Raw genomic sequence first — 13109 nt, forward strand, 5'->3', positions numbered from 1 at the left:
GAAGCGGAGGTACCGGTTGATTCCCAGGACCTTCGCTAACTGGCTCCAGGCGTTTGCCATTTTGGCAAGTGTGGTGGGTGAGAAGGCGCCGGAGCATTGCTCGGCGTTGTTCGTGTATCTGGAAGCCATTAGTGAAGCACACCGGACATATGGTGGCACAGCGTGGCTTCGGTATGATGAACAGTTCAGGCAGCGGATGGTAGTCCGACCATCGCTTCGCTGGGATCACAAGGACATTAGCTTGTGGATGAAGCTGATGACGGCGGCGAGGGCTCCTAATCAGTTTTTTCAGCCGGGGGTCGGAGGTTCTGCCACCCCAGGACAACCGGCCGAAAAGCGATGGGGTTATTGCTGGCAGTTTAACGAGGGATCTTGCAAATTCGGGTCGAACTGCCGTTTCAAGCACTTGTGTTCGGGCTGCGGGGGGGCCCATGCCCTTGCTAAATGTTTCAAGAAAGGGAAGGGGCGCCCCGGAGATTCTGTCAACAAAAGGGACGACTCCGGTTCGGGTGGAAAGGATGCTGCCTTTCCTCAATAGATACCCCGACAGGGCGGGGGCACAATTGCTGGAGGCGGGGTTTACTTCGGGTTTTCGGATTCCTTGCTCCTTGACGTCGGTGCCCCCATTGGCCAAAAATTTGAAATCGGCTCTGCAGCATGCGTCGGTGGTGACGGAGAAGTTGGGTAAAGAAGTCGCGTTGGGCCGCATGGCCGGCCCGTTTCAGGAGGCACCTCTCCCACATCTGGTGGTTTCTCCGCTGGGGGTGGTTCCTAAAAAGGAGCTGAACAAGTTTCGGTTGATCCATCACCTATCATTTCCGAAAGGGGGATCGGTTAACGATGCCATCGCGCCTGAGGACTGTGCGGTTACATACACTTCCTTTGACGCGGCGGTGTCGTGGGTTCGGCGGTATGGCCGCGGGACGCTAATGGCAAAATCGGACGTCGAATCGGCATTCCGGCTTTTACCTGTTCACCCGGATAGTTTTTGGTTTTTGGGGTGCCGTTGGGAGGGGGCATTTTACGTGGACCGTTGCCTACCCATAGGGTGTTAGATTTCTTGTGCCCTGTTCGAACAATTCAGTTCCTTTTTGGAGTGGGCCATTAGGGATGCATCGGGCATTAACTCGGTCGTCCATTACTTGGACGATTTTTTGTGTGTTGGCCTGGCGGGCTCGAACGTCTGCGCGGTCCTCTTAGGAACGCTGCAATACCTGGCGGAACGCTTTGGTGTCCCTTTGGCTCCGGGTAAGACCGAAGGGCCTAAGGCCTGCATCACGTTCTTGGGGATTGAGATCGATTCAGTCAAGATGGAATGCCGTCTGCCCTTGGACAAGTTAGAAGCGTTGCAGGAGGAAATTCGGGGGACCGTAGGGGTTCGCAAGCTGCAGTTGCGGCAGTTACAATCCCTGTTAGGCAAGCTCAATTTTGCGTGTCGGATTATTCCGATGGGGCAAATTTTTTGTCGCAGGTTGGCCGCGGCTACGGCTGGGGTTCGGGCCCCCACGCATTTCGTGACACTGAAGCGGGAACACAGGGAGGACCTGAGGGTGTGGCAGGAGTTCCTAGCGGAATATAACGGACGGGCCCTGTGGATGGCGGGTCCCATCAGTAATTGGGATCTGGAGTTGTTTACGGATGCCACAGGGTCTTCCGGTTTTGGTGCCTATTTCAAGGGATATTGGTGCACGGCACCGTGGCCCAAGGAGTGGGCGGAGGCCAGGTTTCTGAAGAACCTGGTGCTGTTGGAATTGTTTCCCATTGTAGTGGCACTGGAAATTTGGGGGGAGTCGTTTCGGAACCTTAAGGTGCGCTTCAATTGCGATAACATGGGGGTGGTACAGGTGGTCAATCGGCTGACCGCGGCCTCCGGGCCGGTGGTTAGGCTTGTACGCCATTTGGTCTTACGCTGCTTGCAGTTGAATGCTTTCATCTATGCTGTGCACCTGCCGGGGGTTGATAACACGCTGGCTGACGTGCTGTCTCGTTTTCAGTGGGACAATCTTTCGGGGACTGGCACCAGAGGCAGAGCGTCACGGGATCAGCTGCCCGGCGTGGATGTGGCGCATAGCGTTGGACTCGCAGCAAGGTGGATTGAGTTGTCCATGAGTAGGACGACGTGGAAGGCTTATTTGAGGGTGTGGCAGGAATGGTCTGACTGTTTGACAGCGATCGGCATGGCCCCGGGCGATGCGGGCATGGCTCAGGCTGTGTTCTACTTCATTAGCTTAGCTATGGAAAAGGGGGTTTCGGCGGCCTCGATTGACAGAAAACTGGCGGGGTTGGTCTTTTTGTTTAAATGGGAGGGAGGTCGGGACTATACTAAAGAATTCTGGTTGCGTCAGGCGGTGAAGGGTTACCGGAAGGAGCATAGACGGAAGGACGGGCGGCGTCCGTTTTCCTTTCAGGTGCTCCGCGGCCTGTGCGGGGTGTTGGAGACAGTATGTAGTTCCATATACGAACAGGTATTGTTTCGGGTGGCTTTTTCCTTAACCTTTTTTGGGGCTTTCCGGATTGGTGAGATGTTTTGCCCGGCCAGGGCACGACATGGGGGGTTGGCAATGGGGGAGGTCGAGCTGGGCCAAGGGATGGTGAGGATTTGGTTATGCAGGTCCAAGACGGATCAGGAAGCGAAGGGGATGCTGGTGGAAGTGGGTTCGATTGCCGAGAGCACTATTTGTCCTGTGGGGGCTTTCCTGCAATTGAGGCCTCCGGGTCCGGGCCCCTTTTTCGTGCACAGAGATGGTTCATTTTTGTCTGCATTTCAATTCAGGGCTGTTTTTAAAAATGTGTGATAGCAGCGGGCTTTGACCCTAGAAATTTTTCATCACACTCCTTCCGCATCGGGACAGCCACTGAGGCGGCTAGGGCCGGGCTGAGTGCGGAGGCGGTTCGGAGAATTGGGAGGTGGGACTCCGAGAGGTTTAGGCTGTATGTTTGGCCAGAACTGTTAGCATGAGCATGTTGGGGGATGAGGTGGGGATATGTATATGTGGAGTTATGGTTGTCGTGTATTTACTTGGTTTTTGTTTGCAGGATATGATGTTGGCTTGGTATGGATTCTGGGCCATTCATACGTGTTTTGGGGTTCGAAGAGCGCGGACGTTCGGCCGAATGGGAGACAGCTTCGGATTCCTAGGAACGAGGCGCAGGTTCGCTGGATTGGGGTCCCCGGTATGAGGTGGAACAGGGTGTTGGGTGAGGTGCACAGATTTTCTCGCCTGGATCGTCCGCCTGATGTTCTACTCTTGCACGTGGGGGGTAATGACATGGGGGTCAGGTCCATGAGGGACCTCATCAGAGACGTTAAATGTGATTTTCTTAGGCTAAAAGCCGCTTACCCGGGCATGGTCATGATATGGTCAGACATGGTTAGCAGGACGTCGTGGAGGTGGGCGTTGTCGGACAAAAAAGTGGATAGGGCTCGGGTTAAGATTAATAAGGAAGTGAGCAGGTTTTTTATCAGGAATGGGGGATTGGCGGTTCGGCATCGGGAACTGGAGTTTGAGACCTGGAGGTATTTGAGGAGTGATGGGGTTCATTTGAATGAGGTGGGGACGGATTTGTGGACTTTGGGTCTCCAGGAGGGGATTCACAGGGGTTTGTGTGTGTGGTGCTGCTCGAAAGGGTAAGGCCCACCTTTCGAGCTGTGGCAGTGTTTTGGGGTCAGTTGAGAAGGTCAAGTGGTGCAGGTGTAAAATAGGTGGTACCCATCCATGGTGATGGGGGTGGTTGGATTTGTACTTCACGGTTACATGGGGTTAACCGGGAAGAGTAAAAGGGGTAGGTCACTGCATTGGTTGGGTATAGCCTCCGAGACAGGGGTTTCCGTCTGGAGGTCAAGAGGTTAAAGGTAATGTGCAGTGACCAGTAGGGTCTATTTATGCTATGACCCAGGATACAGTTTTAAAGGAAAATTGTTTACATGTTAATTATGGTTATTTATTGAAAGTTTATATTTTGTTACATATATATATTTTAGTTTAATAAATCAAGGCCTGTCGGCCATTTACTCCAAATATAGTCTGGTCTGGTTTATGGGTGGTGTTGGGTTTGGAGAGAGGTGGAAGTATCTTTTGGGTAAGAGTGATATTGAGGTGAGGTGTCAGACAATACAGAGGTCAAGAACGTCCACGGAGCCGCAGCAGCAGGCTGTGGGCGTAGGGACGGCATGACAGCTGCTTTGAATGCACTGTCGCCGTTTTAAGGGGCAAGGAGAGTGGCCGCTTTAAGAGATTGGAGTAGGCGGGGCGGTGGGCGGAGCCTGCCGTTTTGCAGTCACGAGGCAGAGGAAGCCAGGGCCAGTCGGAGAGCGGAGGAGGAAGTGATTCCCACCCACCCTCCCTTTTTTGTTTTTTCAGGGATGGTTCAGTGGGGTAGGATTAGGTGGGTTGGCAGTGTTTTGGGGTCAGTTGAGAAGGTCAAGTGGTGCAGGTGGAAAATAGGTGGTACCCATCCATGGTGATGGGGGTGGTTGGATTTGTACTTCACGGTTACATGGGGTTAACCGGGAAGAGTAAAAGGGGTAGGTCACTGCATTGGTTGGGTATAGCCTCCGAGACAGGGGTTTCCGTCTGGAGGTCAAGAGGTTAAAGGTAATGTGCAGTGACCAGTAGGGTCTATTTATGCTATGACCCAGGATACAGTTTTAAAGGAAAGTTGTTTACATGTTAATTATGGTTATTTATTGAAAGTTTATCTTTTGTTACATATATATATTTTGGTTTAATAAATCAAGGCCTGTCGGCCATTTACTCCAAATATAGTCTGGTCTGGTTTATGGGTGGTGTTGGGTTTGGAGAGAGGTGGAAGTATCTTTTGGGTATGAGTGATATTGAGGTGAGGTGTCAGACAATACAGAGGTCATGTGGTTTAACACAATACTTAGTGCACTAAAATATAATCAACACATATTGTAAAAATGTCATGTGTCAATGGCATAACAAATTTGTCACTATACAACAGGGGTAATGAATTAAAATTCAAGGAGGTCCGGTCGCCAAAATTTTCTTTGGGCCTGGGTCCGAATCTCAAGTCTGTGCTATGATTTAGAAAGATTGTAGTCACTGTAAATCTATCAAAAACATGAGAAATGTACAATTTCCTTAGCATTTCAACAATATTTATTGTCAAGTTTCAGTTACAATATTAAACATGTGGACAGTTGGAACTAGGATAGCTTTACATTTGCTCTTTACATCGGGTGTCCCCATCACAGTGTCCCTTTACATCGGGTGTCCCTATCACAGTGTCCCTTTACACCGGGTGTCCCCATTACAGTGCCCCTTTACATCGGGTGTCCCCATCACAGTGCCCCTTTACATCGGGTGTCCCCATCACAGTGCCCCTTTACATCAGAGCTTCCTGTCAGAGTGTCCCCATACATCAGATGTCCCCATCATGGTGTCCCTTAACATAAAATAAGGGTCACGCTGATGGGTACATTTTATGTTAAGGGTCACGCTGATGGGTACATTTTATGTTAAGGGTCACGCTGATGGGCACATTTTATATTAAGGGGCACTCTGATGGACACAACAAAATGTGCCCCTTAACTTAAAATTTGCCCATCAAAGTGCCCCTTTAATATAAAATGTACCCATCAGTGTTGCTCTTAAAATAAAATGTGCCCATGAGTGTGCCCCTTTACATCAGGTGTCCCCATCACAGTGCCCATTTACATCAGGTGTCCCCATCACAGTGTCCATTTACATCAGGTGTCCCCATCACAGTGCCCCTTTACATCTGGTGCCCCCATCACAGTGCATCTTTAAATCAGGTGTCCCTTTACATCAGACATTCCTGTCAGTGTCCCCTTACATAAGATGTACCCATCAGTGTCCCCCTTAACATAAAATGTGCACATCAGGGTGCCCCTTAACATAAAATAAGGGTCATGCTGATGGGCACATTTTATATTAAGGGGCACGCTGATGGACAACAAAATGTGCCCCTTAAGTTAAAATTTGCCCATCAGCGTGCCCCGTAAAATTAAATTTGTCCATCAGAGTACCCCTTAACATAAAAGGTGCCCATCAGCGTGACCCTTATTTTATGCTAAAGGGTACTCTGATGGACACATTTTATTTTAAGGGGCATGCTGATGGGTATATTTTTTAAGTGCACACTGATGGGCATATTTTGTTAAGGTGCACCTTAACAAAACATGCAAATCAGTGTGCATATAAAAAATATACCCATCAGCATGCCCCTTACAAAAAAAGCCCAGCATTGTGCAAATTACAAATATACCTAGCAGTGTGCCCCTTAAAATATGCCCAACAGTGTGCATGATCACTTATGTGCCCACATACCTCAACTGCAGGAGGAAGGGCACAACTGAAGCTGCCTCAAGGAGAGCCAGGACCCGGGAATCGGGAACCACAGGCAGCATGGGGGGCGGGGCGCGCACGTGACGTCACACCCCCTACTGCCTGTGAGCGTGAGTGTCTTCAGCTCCGAGAGACGCGGCCAGGAGCAGGGGACGGGCGCATGCGCACAGCGTCACTGGTTGCTAGGGAAACCCGCGGTCCCAGCAAACCAGTGATTGCTGTAATTTACTACGCAGGCGGCATAGCGGTCTGGGCAGAAGCCCCGCTCGGTCTGGACTCGGACCGCGGGCCGCCATTTAATGACGGCTGCTATACAATGTTTGAGGAAAGCTGTAAAGAAGTCCAATGTGATATAACAAAAGGATTCCAAGGATAACAATCATATGGAAATGTTTGGCTGTCCCAGCAATCCCAGAAAGGAGTCACCACCAACACCAACAAGAATTACGGAGGCTTACCAGAGCTTATGAACTCAATCAGCATATGGGTCAAACAGGCATATACACCAATGAAGGGATGTTTTCGCAGCAATTCTCTGTAGGACACTCCTTGTAGCAACACTCTAGGGAACCCTCAGCTCCACCACCAGCTCCACCACTGTTTTAGTGGCAACCAGCTCCATAAAGAAACATAAACATTTCTTCTTGATAACTCTCAAAAGATATTTCATGCGAAAATAGAAAGGGAACACCTTAACATAATGTAAAACCGTATGGTTAAGAAGATTTATTAAAAGTCAGAACACCCCAGATGATATCCAAGTAGACGAAATGCGTTGGGTCGAGTCCTGTCCAAGCCATTGTGTTCTCCATGCTGTTTGCCAAGAGATAACATGATAAACACTTTATCGGCTGAATGTAAGTGTTCTGACTTTTAATAAATCTTCTTAACCACACGGTATTATACTATGTGGAGGTGTTCTGTTTCTCTTTTTGTATGAAATGTCTTTTGAGTTATCAAGAAGAAATGTTTGAGATTTTTTCTGGAGCTGGAGCCTTCTATTGTCGCCCCTAAAAAAGTGGCGGAGCTGGTGTTGGAGCTGAGTCACTACAAGGAGTGTCCCACGGAGAATGACTATGAAAATATACCTTCATCTGTGTATATTCACCTCTTCCTGTTTGACCCATTAGGCATATGCCTATTGGTAAGCCTCCTTAATTCTTGTTGGTGGTGGATACCCCTTCATGTTGGTGACTCCTTTCTGCTATTGCTGGGACAGCCAAACATTTTGATTGGATTATTATCCTTGGGATCCTTTTGTTACATCAGCTCAGACTTCTTTACAGCTTTCCTCAAACTTTGTATAGTGACAACTTTGACACAGGACTTGTTTACAATATGTGTTGATTATATTTTAGTGCACTAGGTATTGTGTTTAATCACATTATGGTTCATGTGTGCTTGTTCTTGTTATATTGTTCACTATTATGTGTGAGACATTTACAATAGGATTGCTCAGGACCAGGGCCGCTGATAGGCCAGTACAACTGGCCCTGCTGTACCGGGCCTGACCAGCAGGGGGGCCCGGGCAACCTAAACTGCAAAATTTTATGGGGGGGCGGGGGGCGTGCCGCACACTGGGGGGGCGTCAGGCCAGCTGAAGAGGAGACAGCGCCGTGCCTCGGTTTCGCAGCCCACACAGAGAGAGCCCGAGGCACTGGCAGTGGGCGGCATTGCAGGGGGGAGGTGTGAGCAGCACCCGAGTGGAGTGACATCTGCCGGCTCAGTGATCCGGGACCCGGCGCAATAATCCCCTTCTCTCTGTGGTCACGTGACTCACGTTGCGCCGTTCTGATCAGTCTCGGCAGTGGCTGTCACTCACAGCCGAGCAGAGTGAAGCCGCCTTCCCCTCCTCCATACACAGCACTGTGTAGACATAAAGGAGGAGGGGGAGGCGGCTTCACTCTGCTCGGCTGTGAGTGACAGCCGCTGCCGAGACTGATCAGAACGGCGCGACGTGAGTCACGCGACCACAGAGACAAGGGAATTATTGCGCCGGGTCCCAGATCACTGAGCCGGCAGGTGTCACTCCACTCGGGTGCTGCTCGCACCTCCCCCCTGCAATGCCGCTGCCTTGGGATCGAGGTACATTATGGGTCCTTAGGGGAGTCTGTGCACTGTAGGGGGGTTCTTTACTGTGGGGGGTCCTGCACTGTAAGGGGGTCTGCACTGTAGGGGGGTCCTGCACTGTAGGGGGGTCCTGCACTGTAGGGGGTCCTGCACTGTAGGGGGGTCTTGCACTGTAGAAGGGGTCCTGCACTGTAGGGGGATCTGCACTGTAGGGGGAGGGGTCTGTACTGTAGGGGAAGATTCGGCACTGTAGGGGGGTCTGTACTGTAGGTGAGGATTCTGCACTGTAGGGGAGTCTGTACTGTAGGGGGGTCTGCGCTGTAGGGTGGAGGGGCCTGTACTGTAGGAGGGTCTGCACTGTAGGGGAGGATTCTGTACTGTAGGGGGGTCTACACTGTAGATGGGGGTCTGTATGGTAGGGAGGGGGGTCTGCACTGTAGGGGGTCTGTGTAACATGCAGGAGGTCCAGAGCTGTGAGGGGCTGTGTAATGTAAAGGGGTGCAGAGGTGCAGGGTACTGTGTAATGTAAAGGGGTCCAGAGGTACAAGGGCTGTGTAATGTAAAGGGAGGGGTCCAGAGGTTCAGGGCGCTGTGTAATGTAAAGGGGTCCAGAGGTACAAGGGCTGTGTAATGTAAATGGGTCAGGAGGTTCAGGGTGCTGTGTTATGTAAAGGGGTCCAGAGGTACAAGAGCTTTGTAATGTAAAGGGGTCCAGAGGTGCAGGCTGCTGTGTAATGTAAAGAGGTCCAGAGGTGCAGGCTGCTGTGTAATGTAAAGAGGTCCAGAGGTGCAGGGTGCTGTGTAATGTAAAGAGGTCCTTAGGCGCAAGGTCCTGTGTAATGTAAAGGGGTCCAGAGGTGCAGGGTGCTGTGTAATGTAAAGGGGTCCAGAGGTGCAGGGTGCTGTGTAATTTAAAGGGGTCCAGAGGTGCAGTTGTGGAGAGGGGGGTACACAGTAGTGACAAAAAGACTTTGAAGGATGCAGAGGTATGCAGGGGACACAGTGGGTGTTTTTACATTTTATGGTGGGGGGTGCCAGATATAGGATCCGCCCCGGGTGCCAAATGCTCTAGGTACGCCCCTGATCCCCCCCCCCCCCCCCCCTGTTCAGTAAATTTTCTTTTTTTTTCTTTTTAAATGTGCTATGCGCTCATTGCGCTGTGTTCATTCCAGTATGCGGCTGCAGGGGAGGGACTCTTTCCTGTATTTCGGGCACGGAAGAATACATCTTCTGCACCCGCTCCGCACACCGCACAAGTCCCGGCCAGCATATAATGTTATGGTGTTGCGGAGTGATATTCCCAATCCTCTCTCTCTCTCTCTCTCCGCGTGACAAGAACTTAGTAGCAGAGTGAGAGGCGACTCAGGCGAGCAGAGAGAGCAGGGGCCGGGCGGATCGATCGAGTCGAGATCTTGTGGACAATTACAGGTGACAAGGTGAGGTGTGTATGCTTGCTTGGGGGGGGCTTGAAGTTCAACATCTGCAAATGCAATACATACCCTGCCAATACCCTGCCAATACCCAATACTCTGCAATACATACCCTGCCAATACCCTGCCAATACTCTGCAATACATACCCTGCCAATACTCTGCAATACTTACCCTGCCAATACCCTGCCAATACTCTGCAATACATACCCCGCCAATACTCTGCAATAAATACCCTGCCAATACTCTGCAATACTTACCCTGCCAATACTCTGCAATACTTACCCTGCCAATACCCTGCCAATACTCTGCAATACATACCCCGCCAATATTCTGCAATACTTACTCTGCAATACTTACCCTGCCAATACTCTGCAATACTTACCCTGCCAATACTCTGCAATACTTACCCTGCCAATACCCTGCCAATACTCTGCAATACATACCCCGCCAATACTCTGCAATACTTACTCTGCAATACTTACCCTGCCAATACTCTGCAATACTTACCCCGCCAATACTCTGCCAATACTCTGCAATACTTACCCTGCCAATACTCTGCAATACTTACCCTGTCAATACCCTGCCAATACTCTGCAATACTTACCCTGCCAATATCCACAGGACCCGGCGCATCACGGATGACGCTCATCACGGCCGTTTACCACGTGATCGCTCCATCACATGATGGAGTGATCACTTGTAAACAAAACCGGCGTCATGTTATGACGCCGGTTCCTCCCTCCCCCTCTCTGTACCAATCAATACAGTGGAGGGGGAAGTAATCGGTGTCAGCAGCGCTGTGGGCTGCATCTGCAGTGCCCACATCGCTGCTCACCGAAATTTAACCCCTCAATTCCCTGCCATTACTCTGCAACACCAGGCAATACTCTGCAACACCAGCCAATACTCTGCAACACTAGCCAATACTGTGCAACACTAGCCAATACTCTGCAATACCAGCCAATACTCTGCAACACCCGCCAATACTCTGCAACACCCGCCAATACACTGCAACACCCGCAAATACTCTGCAACACCCGTAAATACTCTGCAACACCCACAAATACTCTGCAACACCCGCCAATACTCTGCAACACCCGCCAATACTCTGCAACACTAGCCAATTGTCAGGGAAATAGGCGCAATCTCGCGAGGTACGTTCGTGTTAACGCGCGTCAGCACACACGGAGGCGCAATGTGTTTTCAAGACGAACGCCCGACGTTACGTCTGATCGAGTGTGAGTACGCAATGTGATACGAACGCATAACGTTACACGTCGTAGGCGTACGAACGCTATGGCGCGCACACGACGTGACCTAGGCACCTTGCCTATTTAAACGTTCACCTGACAGTGCCGCATCGCTGGATTATCGTCAGCTTCTCCTGTGTACCTGTGTCCGTGATTCCTGCTGTCTGATCATCTGTGTACCGACCCGGCTTGTTTGACCAGCTTCTGTCGTTCTCCTGGCTCTTACCTCTGGCTTGTACCCGACGTCCCTTGTCTGCTCCCTGCACCCGATCTCGGCTTGGCTTTGGCTCCTGCTCTCCGATCTTCAGCTCAGGACCCGTTGCTCCAATCTCAGGACTGATCTTCCGTGTTTGACCCTCGGCCTGGCCCTGACCCTGCCATTGGACTTCCTTGCATAGTTGCCTCCAGAAGACTTGTTTACCCAGCTCTTATCATCTGCTCCTACTACCAGGCAACCTGTGCTACTGTGGGCACTGCATCCCTGTGTCATCTTCAGGGTTGTGCTGCACTCGGCCGCAAGGGGAGCCCTCTCAGCATCTCGGCCTCCCCCTAGATTGTGACACCAATACTCTGCAACACTAGCCAATACTCTGCAACATCCGCAAATACTCTGCAACACCTGCAAATACTCTGCAACACCCGCAAATACTCTGCAACACCCGCCAATACTCTGCACTACCCTCCAATACTCTGCACTACCCTCCAATACTCTGCAGTACCCTCCAATACTCTGCAGTACCCGCCAATACTCTGCAGTACCCGCCAATACTCTGCAGTACAATTCCAGCCAATACTCTGCAATACGCTGCCAATACTCTGCAATACCCTGCCATAAATTGTCATACCCGGAGATACCCTGCCATAAATTGTCATACCCGGAGATACCCAGCCATACTCTGCAACACTAGCCAATACTCTGCAACACTAGCCAATACTCTGCAACACTAGCCAATACTCTGCAACACCGGCCAATACTCTGCAACACCGGCCAATACTCTGCAACACCGGCCAATACTCTGCAACACCCGCCAATACTCTGCAACACTAGCCAATACTCTGCAACACTAGCCAATACTCTGCAACACTAGCCAATACTCTGCAATACCAGCCAATACTCTGCAACACCCGCCAATACTCTGCAATACCCGCTAATACTCTGCACTACCCTCCAATTCTCTGCACTACCCTCCAATACTCTGCACTACCTGCCAATACTCTGCACTACCCGCCAATTCTCTGCAGTACAATTCCAGCCAATACTCTGCAATACCCTGCCAATACTCTGCAATACCCTGCCATAAATTGCCATACCCGGAGATACCCATCCATTATCGAAGATACCCAGCCATACTCTGAGATACCCTGCAATACCCAGCCATAGTCGGTGATACCCGGAGATACCCAGCCATAGACATCCCCCCCCTCCCGCCGCCCTCCGGTGCTTCTACCGACTCGCCAATATGATCAAAGCCAGAATCTTTTTTTATTTTATTTCAGGCTTCCCAGCTTAGAAGTGAGATGCGGGGTCTTATTGACCCCATATCTCACTGTAAAGAGGACCTGTCATGCCATATTCCTATTACAAGGGATGTTTACATTCCTTGTAATAGGAATAAAAGTGATCAAAAAATGTATTTTTGGGGGAAAAATGTCAAACTAAAATAAATAAAGTAAAATGAACAATAAAAAAAAATTTTTTGAAGCGCCCCTGTCCCCATGTGCTCGCATGTGTTCAAACCACACATGTGAGGTATCGCTGCGAACGTTAGAGCGAGAGCAATAATTCTAGCCCTAGACCTCCTCTGTAACTCAAAACATATAACCAGTAAAAAAAATTAAAGTGTCGCCTATGGGGATTTTATCTATTTACTCAGCGTAACTTCATCTTTCACATTATGCAAAAATTGGGCTAACTTTACTATTTTATTTTAAGCACAAAACAGTTTTTTTTTTAAAAAAAAGCATTCGAAAAATTGCTGCACAAATACCGTGTGAAATAAAAAGTTGCAACGACCACCATTGTAT

This window comes from Lithobates pipiens, unplaced genomic scaffold (genome assembly GCF_037356315.1).
Source record: "Lithobates pipiens isolate NorthernLeopardFrog02 unplaced genomic scaffold, aLitPip1_a1.2 Scaffold_13, whole genome shotgun sequence".
In the NCBI taxonomy this organism is placed as follows: Eukaryota; Metazoa; Chordata; class Amphibia; order Anura; family Ranidae; genus Lithobates; species Lithobates pipiens.